This window comes from Planococcus citri, chromosome 2 (assembly GCF_950023065.1).
Source record: "Planococcus citri chromosome 2, ihPlaCitr1.1, whole genome shotgun sequence".
NCBI lineage: Eukaryota > Metazoa > Arthropoda > Insecta > Hemiptera > Pseudococcidae > Planococcus > Planococcus citri.
Genome location: NC_088678.1, coordinates 1119930 through 1137313, shown reverse-complemented (window position 1 = coordinate 1137313; position 17384 = coordinate 1119930). Strand labels below are relative to the sequence as shown.

Sequence of the window (17384 nt, the reverse complement as noted above, 5' to 3'; positions counted from 1 at the left end):
AGTTGTGGAAAAAGAAACAAGATTTTTTAAACCAAGATAAACTTATTGGGCTAGTTTTTCTTTATCGATTCGTGTTACTCGAAGGCATCGCATGGGGTTGTACGATCCACCTGGATTTCTTATCACGACCTATTTTGTATGTTTTTCATTTTTTTCAAATACTGATAATCATTTCCAAGTGTCACATTTGATCAACAAGTATAGTTATTGACGGACGAAAAAGGTCGTGCCGGTGAAATTCAAGGTTTCGAAATCGTTTTCAATATTTTATGCTAAAAGTGATAAGTATACTTTTTAAAAAAATGTCTACTTTAAAATTAGAAAAAAAAATCTTCCAAAGTTTCCATAAGTTAAGGGGCTCGAACATGAACAGCAATATTATTTGAAATAGGTAAGTTGATATTGAAAATTTTGGCCTCGAATGTTCTCGAGGAAGCATTTAATTTTAAAAAATGGAATATTTGGATTTATACCTATATTGATATTCTCACCAAGATTGATTATAATCAACTGTATTAATAGTTGAACTGTATCACCCTTCACATACATACCTACATACTTATCTATAATATTTCCTTCTTTAAACTTCCAATATACACTTTGTTGACCTGCTTGACAATCCCCTTTTCTAACACATGTCCCTTTGATATCTTAATATAAATGCAAATTAAAACCCAATAACCCAAAGTAGGGTCTGAACTTGAATTACACAATGTAGATATAAGTCTGCCCACGCCATCCATATGATAGTCTACCTTCTACCTATGTTTGTATTTCAAACATGGTGGACGTTCTACAGGTGACTCTAATGCTAGTGATAGTATTCGTCATAAACAACGACACTGACACTTTCTCCGAAAAATGTGTATATTCTCGAGTTGATGACAATATTACCTACTCCACTCCTCGTATAACTTCATCGAAGATGATGATAATGATGGCAATAATAATAAATGAAAAGATATGATAATTAAGCATATCCAACATCTGTGCGTACGATGATATGATGGAAGGGTAGGGGGGAGGGGAGACGAACAAATAAGAAATGCGAAAAAAAATGAAAATTATCTCTCTCATGTACCTATATGTAACATGGGAAATTAAACACCGTTTTTCGATTACTTTACCTACTACCTTCGTAATATGAATGAAAAAAACCATACAGAAGAAAGATGATCGTGTATAGTGTAATGATATCTGTGTGAAAGGGAATACCTATTTTGTCCAACTTGATTACTACATCAGCGCTCATATGTGGCGCACATTGAGTCTGAATTCAGAAGTGAAGGCAAGAGGGGACGATGATCGGTAGGTAAGGTAAGCATTTTTCTTTCTAACAAGTTGATGCGCGGCTTGTCCCGAGTGCACCCGTATTGTTATAAAAATAAAAACTCGAAAATTTACAGATGAAATACATATTAATAACCCGTAGGTTTTAAGCTGATTATGGCAGGTATAGGTATATTATGCTTCGAAATGGAAGCGAGTCGCCGGATAATTTTTCATTTTCGAGTGTCTTTTTTCGTATTATTTATAATTTTATGGTATCGTATTTTTATTCGGTGCAGTAAAGTGTACTGTGACTGAGTATTCTTGTATTTTTTCAGTTCAGTTGTATTATTGAAGATGGCAATAAGCTAATCCCCAATTGATCTTATCTTTTTGTTTTAGGTGAATTGGCAAGGTGTCCAATTATTGCAACGAAAGAAGATGAAAATTGGTAAGTTTATTTTTTTATTGATAAGTTGTCGAAAGTGTTTGAAAGCCCCGATTGACTATTTAAGTAATAGGTACACTATAAGTAAAGTAAAACTTTATTCTCTCGCTATTGAGAAAATTTTGGAAGTACATAGATACAGTGGAATTCGATTAATAATCCGTTTGATAAAGTCATCATTTGTTTAATACCTACTCGTATTAAGTATTGAAATGTCTTGGTCTCGATTTCCTACGTACTTTTAACCTATAGGTGATTAGGTACCTAATGTTGAAATTCATCGTTTAATGAATCATCAAGACTTGAAGGGACGTGGTTTCAAACTCTCGTGTGTACTCAAAAAGTGAGACCCTCAAAATCATTTTTCAATTTTTGACAAATTTGTAAAAAAAATTTTAAAATAAAAAAAGTTGTTTTAAATGCAATTTTTAAACTTTTTCATTAAATTAATTTTTTTTAGCTAAGTGAGCCAATGTGATGATTACTTCAATTCTACACTTTAAAAAGACCTGACTTTGAGCTATTCCGGAGCCTCCAGTAAATTTTCAAATTTGTTCAGAAATTTAAGATCGTTGTGAGGAGAGGGGGGAGTCAAAAATGAATTTTGGCATCTATAACTTTGATGGGTGCTTATTGGATACCCTTTTCTATTGTTTTTGGTGATTATCGAGAAATTCCAGTTACTTATTAAATTTTTTTGTTTTTTTTTTTGAGAGAAGACAAACCTTAAGAGAGGTTTGGAGCGTCCATGTCGCAGAGGCCGGACTCATATGTGGCAGGCTGGAAGCTGAGGATGAGGCTAAGACCAAACCTAACACCTTGGCGTGTGCACAGTGTCAAAGCTGCAACCTCAATGGGCTACAACATCAAGCAGTCTCAGGACGTAGGGGAGAGGAGAAAACAATAGCAAAATATCCCTGAAGCAGCAGCAGGAAGAGCAGCGAAGCTTGCAACCCCGATACTCAAGAGTCATAAATACTGCTAGTGCTAGACACGAATCCTGTACAAAAGCGAGAATTTGGTGCTATAACCCGAACTTTGGGAAAGTTGGCTTGATGGCGCAGAGGGCAGCCATCCTCATCAAGCTATACTTCCTTGGGCTAGAAACCCATAGAAGTGAAAAAAAAAAACAATTTCTCGAGAAAACAAAAATAAGAAGAAACCAGCTGGAAAATCAGGGAACCCTGTTGGGCAGCAGGTAAAAAAGTCCACGCTATGGAAGATACATCATGGAGCAATTCTTCTACATTTTCCCAGATGGGCTGAACAGATCACCGGGTCAAAGTTCAATGATGATGACAATATTGACCAAAATTGGCAGTATTCCAAAATATTTCACCTGCTTCAGCGAAGAAATCTTTCCATGTTTTGGCTCAATTAATGCGAAATATTTGAGATTGAAAAATTTTCAAAATACAAATTTATCCAAAAATGAGCAGTTTGCAAATCTTCAACCACTCAGTAGAATCCTCAGAGTGGTCTTGGATTTTGATGGCAATGGCCTAGGTCGACACAGAATCTCAAATACTACCGTTTGGAACTAGGCACTTTTCCCCAAACCAAGTTGAGTAGGGGATAGAGCGAAAAAATTACAATTTTATCGAAAATACCCTCTCTTCGAGGACCCACATCTCCTCACAGGGGGCACCTCCAGTGTTAAAATTTTTCTTAGTCACTTTTAAATCAAAATGAAGGTTTCCGGTGAATTTGGTCAAAATTTTACAACATTTTTTCTTTTCACGATCCTTCTGGATGTTTAAGTTTGTTTGGTGATATCAAATTACAGAGAGGATCTGATCGTCAAAACTGGTCTCTCTTGAATCCAATCTTCTGGAATCCTTTGGAGGCCTCCCTGAATGACCAGGAAGTTGCTTATCATTTTCAATGTGGCTGTGCAGTGTGTAGTCGCTCATTTCTGCGACAATTTTCAACCCTTAGATGATTTTAACTACATCATTTCGCTAAATCGTTCAGAATTATGTGTACAGTTTGATCAACGGAGTTGAGGGGAAAACGAGCCAAAAAGATGGAAAATTCGCCGACCAACAGTACTCGTAGTCGTAGACATAGGCAAAGCCGAAGTGAGGAGGGTGGCGCGTAGAACTGTCATCATCAAATGTTAGTCATCTGCCGTTGTCAGCCGATAATAATAACGCACCCACGTTCCATGTTCGTTTGTCGACGCACAGACTATGTCGCAGTCGTTTTAAACGACGCACACCCCTTGCAGGACATGGAGGATGGTAGTATGTTTTTCACCGGTGAAATTGACGGAGGCAGGGTGAAAGGACAAAATACACTGACTAACGAGTACATACACTATACACTGTACAGTATATACGAGGCGATTGTCTATCTTGCCTCTTGGATTTGGCGTCGCGTCGCTGAGGGCTGGGGTAGGAGCAGGACGGAAGGGGGTACTCTTCGGCGAGTAAATGATCGCTTAATTTTTGTCGTAAACGAGGAGGGTTTTCGATGGGCTTTGCTCTCGTGCTGTCGAAAAAGTTTTTCCTGTTTAACTGCGATAATCGACGTGTGGTTTGTTTATTTATTGGCGTAACGTCGCTCGCTCGTTCAGTCATTCAGCTTGCTTCACAATACCTCTACCCGGCCACCTCGCTTCTCTATGTACAAATACAAAAAGCCATAGTGAAAAACGAAAATATATATATTGGAATAACAAAAAAAAGGGGGGAAATGGAAATACTGGCACCGTACAGCACGGTACGTACGCGGGTCCAGGTCCAATAATATATGTATGTATCTACTGTACGATTCTTTAATCGACTTCTTGAACGGTGGTCAACCGGTTTTGCGCATTCCTAACATTCCGTTTATACCTGCAACAAATTTATTTAACCAACGATCCTAATTTCCTTTACGATTGTACAATAGCTTCGGGGTTTCGTAAACATTTTTCAAAATTATATTCCTGAAATACGCGTAGGTAGGCAACGCAGGTATTACGTAAGCAAATGTACGAATAACTTTAGTCTATATTTTGTGAACTCTCCGCAGACAGCGATGATAATTTACAGGTTTGCATATTCCTCTATTGTTCGAATGGCAGAGAATTTGCATCATTCCAAGATCAGGGAGTTTGTGGTCTGTGATAACTTTTGATTCGAGTTTGCTGTTTCGATAAAGATGTCTATAGGATTTATTTCTAGTTCCTTTCCTAGATCGATACAAATTCTGTTTGTGCTGGGCTGGAGTAACCATTGATAATTCTCAGAAATATTTTACTCAAAAGCAATTGTATCACGATAATTTTTGTGACCTCTTCCACCCCTTTCTAAGGCAACAGTATCGGTACTGATCCGCACCTCTCTCCAAGCCCCTTTCATCAATGTGATCATTTAGCTACCCAGCTTTCGTATAACTTCGACTGTTCTATCGTTGAAATACGTAGAGGTTTCAAACAATTTGGATCATATTTTGAATGACTTTTTTTTGAAGATTTTCAACAATTTCCTGAAATTTTTTATTCGTTTTGTAAACATTGGTGTTTCTGTTCAACGATCAATATCAACTCTATAATAAAAGACGTCGATCGAATGGTGTGAAATTTAATTTAAATGTGTGACTCGATTTGGCTTATTGACGATTAGAATAAGCAACGCGTCAATGTAAACAAATCGTTTTTACCACCACCCTATCTGACTGCTGCTGTTGCTCTTTCTCAGTTTCTATTACGATTACGAATAGGGTGAAAGATTTTTTTTATTCCGTTCTATTTGAAGTCTTGTACAGTATGTGCGATAAATTACCGTAGCGTATGTTGCTCGTCACGTAATAATCGAATAAATACGCGAAACGGAATCCCCCTAAGCTAATGCATTTCAATAATACTTACTCGTATGGTCGCAATGAAAAGGGACGCTTTGCCGCAGCAATTCGAGAAAAAAAAGTATATCATATCGTATGTTTTTTTGCCAACTAGGTATTTACTTATTGCGGCGAATAACTATTTGTCGATTGAAGGATGCAGTAACAGGTATTTTTCAATTTTCATCCAACAAGCTATACGCTGGAAAGGTCAGCTCGATGGACTATTACACCGATACACCGCACAAAGAACAGAGAACACAATCTACAGATAGTTGTATTTTGGGATTTTGGGTTGTTAAACCTTCTCTATAAATGTTTGTCTCATAGGTACATATGTTCCTATGTATACTTACAAGTCGCAGATTGTAAAAATTCTTGTAGTTTTGCCCCGTAGATTGATATGACACCTTTTATATTGCTAGACAAGGTTTCGCGTTTTGACAGCAGCGATGTGTTCGGTGCGGTTAAGATTATAGAAAAGTGAACAGAATAATGAGTATTGGACGGAAATTCGTCCTTTTAAGTGGCGGGTTATTTTTGAAAGGCCACCCAAAAATATGACACACAAATGCTTATAGTCTATTTGGTATATTAACGGTATTAACCGCGTAAAAGAACACGACACTACACGATTGCAGTTCATTTGCAAGATTGCGATAATCGTCAGAGTTCAAGAATACTTCTTAATCCTTCTATACATATAAGGGGAAGAAGATGGGATCTGATCAGGAAGTTGACCTTATTTGAGCAGATCTGATCTACGATCAGTTTGATCTGGCCAGACGTGATCAGATCCAATCATATTTTCCTAGGTTGATGGATATGTGGCACTATAAAGTAAGTACTGCCGAGAAGACTATCGCAACAATGATTCTGAATTGTCAATTTTGCATGGGTAATGGGTATTCAATACTGTGGTAAATGATTCATACCCGAGGGTAATTTTTCATACTCGAGGAAACACGTTTGCGTCATCAGAGAGTGCGATTAGTAGATAGGTACTCGTGTTATAATTTAACATTGTTTAGTCCATGATTACGGAAAATACCAACCTGTTCGATTACAAAACAACTGGAAAAATTCATATACATGCGATTTTTTTCTATTTTCGGATTATTTAGAGAGAGTATAATACTCGCGGCTTATAGGAATGCAAATTTTTTTCATAATTTGAAAAAAAAATCAATTTTTCCATTTTTATTTTCCATGTTGTGAAATCGTTACTGCAAAAATACGACTTGTCACTGTCCTCCTTGTGTAAATTTTATTTTAAACTAGGTACGCGTTAGAAGTGGATTTTAGCCAAAGCCAATTATCGTGTAAAATTTATTCGTGATATAAATTAAGTTTTCAACGAACGTTAAATACTGGTATTTATATACAAAAATGGACACCTATGTGGAAGGTAAATAAAACTAACAATGAATTTGGAAGGTTAATTTGAATAATCTTGAAATACGTGCGCGCGCGCCGAACTACGAACTGAACCGCCAACGCATTATTTGTGGCGAATTTTTCTCGAGAAAGACACCAATTGTTGATGGTATTATACGTGTTAAGCAGTCTACATTCAGAAGTAGGATTAGATAGCTGTGGACGATTTTGCGAATATTATTTTTTTCATTTATGGTATTGGAAATTAGGATGATGATGAGCTACCAATCATTCAGATCGGAGTAAGCCGGGCAGGGGTGAGGAGTCGTGATTTGATTCGCTATTGCACCCCCCCCCCCCGGCTGATCCTCCGGGACAACTTTTTTCTTAAAGGGGAAGTCAAAAGGAACATTTCTAGCCCTTTTCCTTAAAAAAAGTGGCCCTAATTTCAAAATGGCGGCCATTTTGATTGACAGGTCAGCCAAAATCGCAGATTTTGCGTTCCAACATAGGACTTGCATGAAATTTTTTAAACCGTACAAAAGTAGATCGAAAGATCAGGCAAAAATTCATCACCTGTCAAAATTTCAAGTGCTAAAATGCCTTTTTCGATTTTTGGTGAATTTTTGAAAATCAAAATTTTACCAAATTGACCAAGAAAGCTGAAATTTGGGATATACCCTATTTTCGACACGCCAAATCGATTGGATACGGTTTCAACGCGTTTTGAGGAGTTCTGGAGCTTCCAGAAGATTTTTGAAACTAGAGATTTCCACAAAATTTCATTAAATGGAGTTGGAAAGCCGAAATTCATTCTGCAAAGTAATTTCAATACGCTACGAAGTCGACTGCAGGTAGATTTCAAGTCGTTTTGGAACCTCCAGTAACTTTTTCAAAATTACTGGAGCCTCCAGTACATTTTTGAAACTCGAAATTTCCCAAAATTTCATCAAATGGAGATGGAAAGCCGAAATTAATTTCGCAAACTAATTTCGATACGCCACAAAGTCAACAGCAAGTGGATTTCAAGTCGTTTTGGAGCCTCCAGCGACTTTTTGAAAATTACTGGAGCCTCCAGTGGATTTTTGAACCTTGAAATTTCACAAAATTTCATCAAATAATGGAGATGGAAAGCCGAAATTCATTCAGTAAACTACTTTCAATACGCTACAAAGTCGACTGATGGTGGGTTTAAAGTCGCTTAGGAGCCTCCAGCGACTTTGTGAAAGGTTGTATGGCATTTTTTAGAAAATTGAAATTTCCAAAAAGTAGCTGGAAGCTTCAAAACCATATGAAACCACCGCGCAGCCGACTTCATCTCGTATTGAAATTAGTTTGCGAAGTAAATTTCAGCTTTCTAATTCCATTTAATAAAATGTTGTGGGAATTTCAAGTTTCAAAAATCATACTGGAGACTCCAGTAATTTTCAAAAAGTCGCTGGAGGCTCCAAAACGACTTGAAATCTACCTGCAGTCGACTTCGTAGCGTATTGAAATTAGTTCGCAGAATGAATTTTGGCTTTCATTTCCATTTGATGAAATTTTGGGAAATTTCTAATTTCAAAAATCTGCTGGAGGCTCCAGAACTGCTCAAAACAGTTTTCAATCGATTTAGCGTGTCGAAAATAGGGTATATCCCAAATTTCAGCTTTCTCGGTCAATTTGGTAACATTTTGATTTTTTCCCCTCATTTTTGGCCTAAATTTGATTTTCAAAAATTAACCAAAAATCGAAAAAGGCTTTCTGGCACTTGAAATTTTGACAGGTGAAATTTTTGCCTGATCTTTTGATCAATCACATCGTCTTACATTTTTAATATTGAACAGTTGATTTTTAATTTTTTTAAAATGATGATTCTGAAGGATTTTTATGAAAAATAGGTACTGACAATTTCCTAAAATTTCGCACTTTTTCTTTTTTACACAACAAATCTTCTAAGAAAAGTGACGAAAGTCACTTTTTTTGGCCATTTCCGCCGAAATAGTGACAAAAAGTGACTTGCAAGTGAAATAGTGACAAAGTCACTTTTTGAGTGACCAAATTTCATGCCTATTCGTTGCTTTTCGAAACGCGAATCATTAATTCATGAAAATGAGTCGAATTGCTTTTTTTCGTGATTTTACTCAATCTTGGCTGCATTTGAAATTCTTCAAAATAGTAAATTGCGGGCCTTTTTTGTCACTGGGGGGGGGGAGGACGTTAATTCTCGAAAGTTGATACTTTTTGTACCTCCCCCCTCCCACCATCAATCCCAAACATTCGAAGAGAATTGATTTTTGGCTTATCTGTTTGAAAAGTCCTCTTTTTGTTTCAAAATTGTCAAACAAAAGTCTTGATTTTTTACCGAATTTGCCCAAGTTAGAAAGTGTCAATTTTCGGAGGAGAACAAAAAAGGTCAAAAAGCGTAAATTTTTAACAAAATAGTCGAGAAGTGACCATTTTTGGCACAATTGTCAAAAAGGGTTAATTTTTGCTAAAATTGTCAAACAGTCTTGTTCTTGCCTCTAGATTGCCCGAAAAATCCTTTTTCTGCCAAAATTGTCGATATATCACGATTGAAATTAGTCGATAACAAAACCAATTCGCATAATGAGGGAACCATTGATCCAAAATGTCACATAGAGACAGAGAGTTGACGGAGAGAAAATAAGCAAAAATGGCTATCAATGCTGCTGACTGTGCCATCGCCATCGAATATTGCAACCCGATCTACCGTTGTAATAGAGACAGAGCTGAGCCGAATGCACAGAATATAAACTGAGCAAAGACGTTGGATTACACACAGTCACAGACCCATACATCATTATACGAGTGTACTATAATTCCCAGCTATATGGCTTAGGATCAGATCACTATGTACAAACGAGCTGTCATATGAAAACAGGATCTTAATTCAAATTCTTCGCTGTAGTATCTCCTCGTACCTCGTACCTCGCCTCATCGATGGTCTAGTAGTTGGTAGTACGCGATGAGGGAGCGGGTGTTGGAAAAAATAGGAGGCAAAAACAATAACTTATACGTTAAAAGCTATAAGTAATAAGTACTCAACTTATGTATATTATGCAGATGTACCTAGACCTATACTAATGCAAAGAGCTACAGTACACGGGCGTCTGTTTGATGCGAATCGATCGAATGATTCGTTATATGATGATGTGTTCACGGTACAACTTGGCGTAGAATTGTGCAGAAATAAAACCACATTCGCGCGGATCTCATCGTCAGACTAGAGAAGTAGATTGCTCGTAATTAAAATATATAAACGAGGTAATAATAACGATAACGATAATCACGATTATCGTTATAATATCTCCGGTATGAATCGCCATAAAACGCAGTGGGTCTGGTTTCGGTTTCAGCGAGAGCTAATGAGATTGTGTGCATTGGTGTAGGAACTCGTATTATAGCCGAAGCAGTGACCAGTCAAGTTCAACCGAGCGATAAACAGCGTAAGACCTCATCACTGTGCGATGTGCATTGTACAATGTCGATGGAATTTCACCATTTTTTTTTCCTCTCTGGGTCTTCATTTTCATACAAATTCATCTACATAGGTATACGTACGAGTATGTAAAAGTAAACGGCGCGAGCGAGTGTTTACGAGTATTTGTGTGTTATGTAGGTACCTACCTCGTATATAAGGTAAAGTACGTGTAGAGGTACTGGTTATACCGGAAACAGGTGAGTACATTACATACGCAGATACGTATACGCGAAGGTTATGCAGTATATTGTACACGTTCCTCGAGTATTAAGTATGATATAGGAATTGGTGGGGATAAATTTGCAAAAAATTAATATCAGAATCGATGCCAGCCAGCACGTAGGTATCACATCATCGAATAATTATCCGTTTATTGAAACGATCGAAAAAATACGTCTAAACCAAAACCAAACAAACGGGAAGAAAGAGACGAAAAACTTGTATCTGTAATCTGTAGTGTATAGCCTACGAGACAAAATTTTTTCCCCAACGCAGCTCGATGTACGAGTAAATTGACGTCGCGCGTGTACGAAGATTGAGAATATATTATGTACTCGATGCTGCCAGCGACAAATTAATTAATTAAAAGCTGCGGATCAGCGTTCACATCCATCCGGTTCAGACGGCAGCAGAGGCTGTCGATTGGACGCGACTTGAGATAGGAAACGATGGCGAGACTGACGATGATCGAGTTGTAGGAGTGGATGATTTTCGCATTAACCCGCAGCTATTTGGATTGGAAAACTATCGATCAATTCGACGATTAGGAGTGATTTCGGTACCTATGCACAGAAGTCCATGGCGTATATAAGAATGCTGGCTTCGTCGTGTAGCCTATTAGATGGAGAAGCGCGATCGCGCCGGGGTCAATATGTCAATTGGGTATTATAGTGTGCTCTAAAATGTTGTACAAGTTGGCATTATATCATCGCGTATGAGTAAATGTATAGCCTGTGTGTATGCATAACGCCACAATGTACATGTTACCTGTACATGAGTACAGTAAGTATATATGGTGTAGGAGTGAGAAAGAAAATAATAAAATAACTAGATAGATGTTCCATATAGTAGGTAAGCACTAAGCATATGTACATATTATAGAGAACTGAGTAGTGGGCACACAATCATTAATCAAGCCGGAGAACCGTATTAAAATTACGAAGACGACTGAGGCGCTGCTCGGTGCGGGGTTAGGTATAAAAAGAGATTTAGGTAGGTAATGTTACTTGTCGTAGATATACGTGTAACTACAGCCAGCTCGTTTGTAATAATGGGATTTACACCTTGGTTTTTGTTCTCTACTAAATAGAAAACAACCGTCGAGATAACTTTTTTATGTAAAACAATTTCCAACCTTATCAAAGGCTTTTAATTTGTACCAACGCGAACGTTCACATTCGATAGAAGGATCACGCATAGAACCAACAATAACGGCGCTGCGCTGAGGGAACCGGACCCAGCTGTGGGGATTTCCGATCGGATTTTTCGCCAATATAAACCAATCGTCGTACAATAATATGTCAACGAATCGATCATCCGCAGTTGACGGATGTTGGCTAATAATTTACGAACATAGATATTATTGTACCCAAGTACATAGTTAATTTTATAATGTACCTACGGAGCAAGGGCTGCCTCTCAGTGTGAGCGTAGCTGCTGCGTTCTTTTTTAACCTGACCCCGATTTTCTTTTGAGCTATTCATCAACTCTTTTGTTTACCTTTGTAAATTACCAGTTAATTGCGGCAATAACCATTCGCTTTCTATTCTTGTGTTTTACTTGTATTCGGACGGACGACGCAGAGCGGTGTTGTATCGTTTGCCTTTTTATACGCATACCGAATACCCATCTCGGCATATCCGCTTTTGTTTTCTAGTCGACGCTTTCTTTCCAAGCTTTTATTCATCGCGGTAGCGCTCATTCGGGTACCCGAAGCTAAGGCTGCCTTAGCTCGCGCTTCTACCTCGAGTCTCGTCGTAGAAAAGCAGAAAAGCTATTATCTAATTAAGCTTACAACAAACCAGCCATGCTAACATCGTCTGTTCTGTTTGTTCCATACCTACTGGTGTTATTGTCTATAGGCTATACGTAGACATAGGTATACGTAACGAAAGTTTCATCGTAATGCAGTTCAGGCTTCAAGCTGTTGGTATTCGCACTTTAATCATAGCTGTCGTAGCTGTGACGGATTGGCTCTGGTTGATGAAAAAATTGATTTTTTCCCCATTGTTTTTGTAAGTACATTATAGCAAAAAAAAAAAAACACATTTCCAAATGCTAAGATTTTCGTTTTTCGTTTTTCAATGAATTTTTGAGACATTAGGTAAGTATCGAAAACAAATGAAAGAATTTGAGAGGAAAAATGAAATTTGACAAAAAGAGAGAAGATTTTAAGCAATTTTGTAAAAAAAAAAAAAACAGGGCTTTTGATTGGCAAACTTGAGTATTTTTAGGCAGGAAAAGCAAAAATCAAAAACACAACAAATTTCTTAGAAATTTTAACAAAAATTACGACCATTTGACTATTCTATCAAAAACCTACTTCCTGAGAATTTTGACAAAAAAACGTTCCATAGGTAAGTACAAATTTTCGTCAACTAACCAAAAATTGACATTCTGACAATTTTCACAAAAGACGGGAATTTTCGACAATTTTGGCAAAAACAGGATTTTTTGTGCAATCTTGGCTATAGAAAAGGATTGTTTGAAAATTTCAGCAAAAATTCGCCCTTTTTAACAATCTCACCAAAAACAGTCACTTTTTGAAAATTGTGGCAAAAATGAAAACTTTTTGACTATTTTGGCAAAAATTGACGCTTTATGGCCTTTTTTCTCACCCTTTTTGACTCGAGCAAATTTGCAAACAAAAAAAAGAGAAAAAAACATTGTAAAAAAGTTTGACAAAAAACTAGACTTTTGTTTGGAAATTGTTTTTGAAAAAGGATACGACGAAAATCAATTTTTTGGCAACCAGTCTCTTGAAATAAATTTCGTCATTTCGAGTCCATCTATGACGTCCTGTTTGAATTTTCATTTCACCCGTGTTTTTCATGATTTTATCAAAAACTGGAAATTAATTTTAGCCTTTGAGAATGTCGTAAGTTTGCTTATCCGGAACATGTTCAAGTTCAATTCGAAAATCAACGATGGCAGCGGACTCCTGATGTAGGTCATTTCGAAGGGAAATAATTGGATCTGATCAGGTATAAACTGCAGGTGTAATACGATCAAAATTCTGATTCGATTATAGATCTTTTCAGATCTACGTAATTAGATTTTAGAAAAAAATCCAAATTTGATTACCGCATCGGTCTCGTCAGATCTAGTCACCCCCCCCCCACCCTCCCACCCAACCTTGGTTTAATACGATGAAGTCTAGATAGATGCAGTTGATAAAAATTCTGATCTTGATTACATCATGGTCAGATTTAATCCGTGAAGAATGTACGGATCTGAACAAGTCTAGTGAGATCCAATCGAGAGTCTTCTCATTTTGAATAATGATCAAACCGAACACATCTAGTCCGATTGAAACCTTGATCTGACCGAATGTGACTATAAATCTGATGCGGTCAGATCTGGTATCTGGTCTCATCAATCAGGTCTTTTCTGTTTAATTTATGATCAGGTTAAAATAGTTCTGGTCTGATCAGACGTGGTCAGATCTTGGAATGAACAGATTTGATCAGATACAATAAATTCTCTCCAATTTGTAATGTGATCAGGCATGAAAAGTTCCAATTCGATCAAAACTTTGATCTGACCAGATGTGATTAGATCTGGTCGTCAGATCAAACTGGAATCTATGCAATGCAAGGATCTGATCAAGTTATGATCTGGCATCTGGCATCATCGATCAGGTCTCTCGTATCGAATATATTATGACCACATCTGATCAGATCCAATCATTTTTTTCCCTACGATGTAATTGAAAATTGGGGAAAATCCAACTTTTTCTAATTGCCTATTACGTAAAAGAAAAAATTGCAAAACTAATTTCTTCTCTCATGACACAGTTATCATCAATTTGAAGTCAACTTCAATCCAGAAGACCAAATTCTCAAAATATACGTTTTTAGACAATTTATTTATTTTTAAAATAATTTTTCCACGAAGGATCAGTAGGTAAGTACTCGTACTTGACGTACGTAGTGATGACTATGCTGATTGGATCGTTACTTACAAAAACTTTGCTTATCTCTTTCGAACAACTTTGCCCTCTGGTAAAATATTTTTTGAAAAATCCATCAATTTGGCACTGGCGTAAGCGAAGAAATTGTACCCACGATAAACTTTCTAATACTATTAGATAATTTTTATGTTTTTGTACCTATATGTGCGATAAAAATGGCCAAGTCTTAGGTACATAGATGGATACGTAAGTGGAGGTACTATCGTGTACATGGGTAATATCGCATTTTTCGTGAAATGACGTTGTTTGAAATTATCGAACGCTAGGTATTGGTAAATCCAAAATGATTGCGCGCATTGACTTTTCCACATCGTCAAAAACAAAATGTTATAAGGTATACCTACGTTCAAGGTAAACTTATCGTACGTACAAGTACAAACGAAATAAAGATAAGTATTGAACAAGCTTGAGGGACTACCGAATGGTCATTGGTCAATGGTCAACCATAAAATCGAAAATTTTTGAATTGACCGTTGGGCATCGTTTTGAGGTTTTATAGGTAGTAGGTAGTAGGTACCCGAGGGGTCGTTCAAGACTCGAGTAGGTAATTGAGTATCGGGTTAGATGAATATAACGAGTAAAGACTCGACGATGAGGTAGGTAGTAGGTACAATGTGCGGTCTGACAACAATCTCACAAAAAAAAAAAGAAAAAAAGATTCTTTGTAAGAGACGAAAATTAAGATAAGAAGGGATATCGCGCAAATAAGATAGATATCTTCTTTCCCGGTTAGTACACACACACGGTATACTCGTATACGGTATGTGTATAGATGTCTATTTGTATACTCTATGGTGGATGCTGATGCTGTTGCACAGCACAGGTAATCATTATACGTGCATTGCGGTGTACAGTATGACCGATGTTATAGTGTTTGAATAGAGCGAAGATTATACTTGTCTACCACAATGTTGAAAGGCGTTCTAAAAGATATTCAGATAAACCTTTTGATGCGCTATATCCGCCACTCCCCGCTCATTCCAGCTCGTAGTATATTTATGCTCATTCAACCGGTCCTTTATTTTGTTTTTTCTGCTTGCTCTGCGCGTGCGTGTGTTTGTACATTTTGGCCAAGTTGCCCCGTAAAGCAAAGATCTCTCAGGACATAGGAGTATAGGTAGTACACAGTGCGGAGAGCTGAAGAAGAAGAAGAAGAAGAAAAAAAAAAGGAACCAGAATCCCTTTTTATATGTATACGACGATGAGTACTTCCCCTTCGATCGAAATGTTTTGGTCTCTTCTTCGAATCGCTATTTATATAAATATCGGTTTAAAGTGGATGGATCTGTGCGTGCGTATGTGTGGATTGTGGATATTCCTTTTGTAATTGAGTCCTTTCTTTCACCTCTTCCCTTTTTTCCTCGCGATAAAAACGTTTATACATATTACACAATGCCAACGGTACCTTGTACACACGTATCTCGACTATGCAATGTGAATGTGCTGTACTTTTCTACAGATTTGTAAAGCCGCACGATTCGTACCTCTACCTATATGTATACAAAGTCTTCGATGAGAGAATTTGCTTTATTTTCGGCCATATAATAATGTATATATACGAAAGAAGCGTTATAAATCGCGGATTACCGCAATAAGCATGCGATCCCGCCCTCGCCATCTTTTCTCTTCACACATCACGTACACGGCGCAGGTCGATCTCTTTTTGTTCGAAATTTGACCGAGTAACCCTAAACTTTAGATGTTGTGAAAATTCACATAGGCGAAGGTCTAAATTTCCGCTGGAGAATTTTTCAACCCGCGCGCGCTTCGCATTCCGTTCTATTTGAAATGTATTCGAGACAAATGTAAATCATTCTCCGGTCCAGTACGCGTATTTCTTCTTCTTTTTTTTGTTTTTGTTTCTTTTCTTAATCATAGCGCGCAGCATCGTTGATCTGGAATTCCAGATAAGCCTAAACTCGCGTGCCTTTGCTTATCGTGCCGCTTACGTATACGATTAGACAAACGAGGGTGAGTGCGTGAGCAAAGAGTATGCGTACGCGAGAGCGCAGTTTTTGTTTTGTTTTTACGCTGCTCTTCGGTAGGATACCGCGAAGAATATACCGAGGAAAAAAATTTATCAAAGAATTTTGGTGCACATCTCCAACACATAGGTACATATTTAAACCGGTTTCGAGAAGAATATTAATTTTTAAATCGCGCTAATACTGATTGGTATTTCGGACTCGATCTTTTAACTGCAGACCTAAGTGTATCAACTAATCAACAATACTATACTAACATCATATTTTGGTATTGGTACTTGATGGAAATACTGAATTGTGAGGTACCTAATCGTGAACATGCACTATGGACTAAACAAATGTCAGATGTGTTCATCTGTAACCACAAACACATGTCACATCGGTTTCGAATGTCTTTACTCCTACTTATGTACCTATTAAATTATAAATTAGCTCAGAAAATTAGAAAGTGGTCAAATTAAATTGCTAAAATGTTGCTGACTGAAGCTGGAAAAATTACTTTATAAAACTCGTGGAAATTATTTTAAATTCGAGAAAGAAAATGTCCAAAAAAAAGTTGTCAAAAATGGAGGGGAAAAAAGTCAGCAGAACCGTAGAAGTGGTCTTGGATTTTGACGACAATAGCATCCCAAAACAGGTTGGTTACGATAGGAGCAAAAAACTGCTCTTTGAAGACCTGTTTCTTCCCCTTCAGGTGCACCTCATCCAGAGCTGAAATTTTTTCTGAATAAGTAACTAACAACCCAACATAAAGGTCGCTCTGCTGGATTTGATGAAAATTCGTAGGTTTTTTTGGGCGAT

At 37.3% G+C, this 17384-nt stretch overlaps 2 protein-coding genes across 2 annotated transcripts in view; one reads left to right on the top strand and one right to left on the bottom strand.

Moving 5' to 3' along the window:
• LOC135833893 (ARL14 effector protein-like) overlaps positions 1 to 17384 on the top strand; it is a 216828-nt gene that overhangs the window by 29050 nt on the left and 170394 nt on the right. Inside the window, exon 2 of the mRNA XM_065347710.1 lies at positions 1672 to 1720. The gene's annotated coding sequence lies outside the window, so the exon portion shown is untranslated. The remainder of the gene's footprint in view (positions 1 to 1671; positions 1721 to 17384) is intronic.
• The window catches only part of opa (odd paired), a 112631-nt gene that overhangs the window by 40549 nt on the left and 54698 nt on the right, over positions 1 to 17384 (bottom strand). The gene's annotated exons all lie outside the window — the stretch shown is intronic.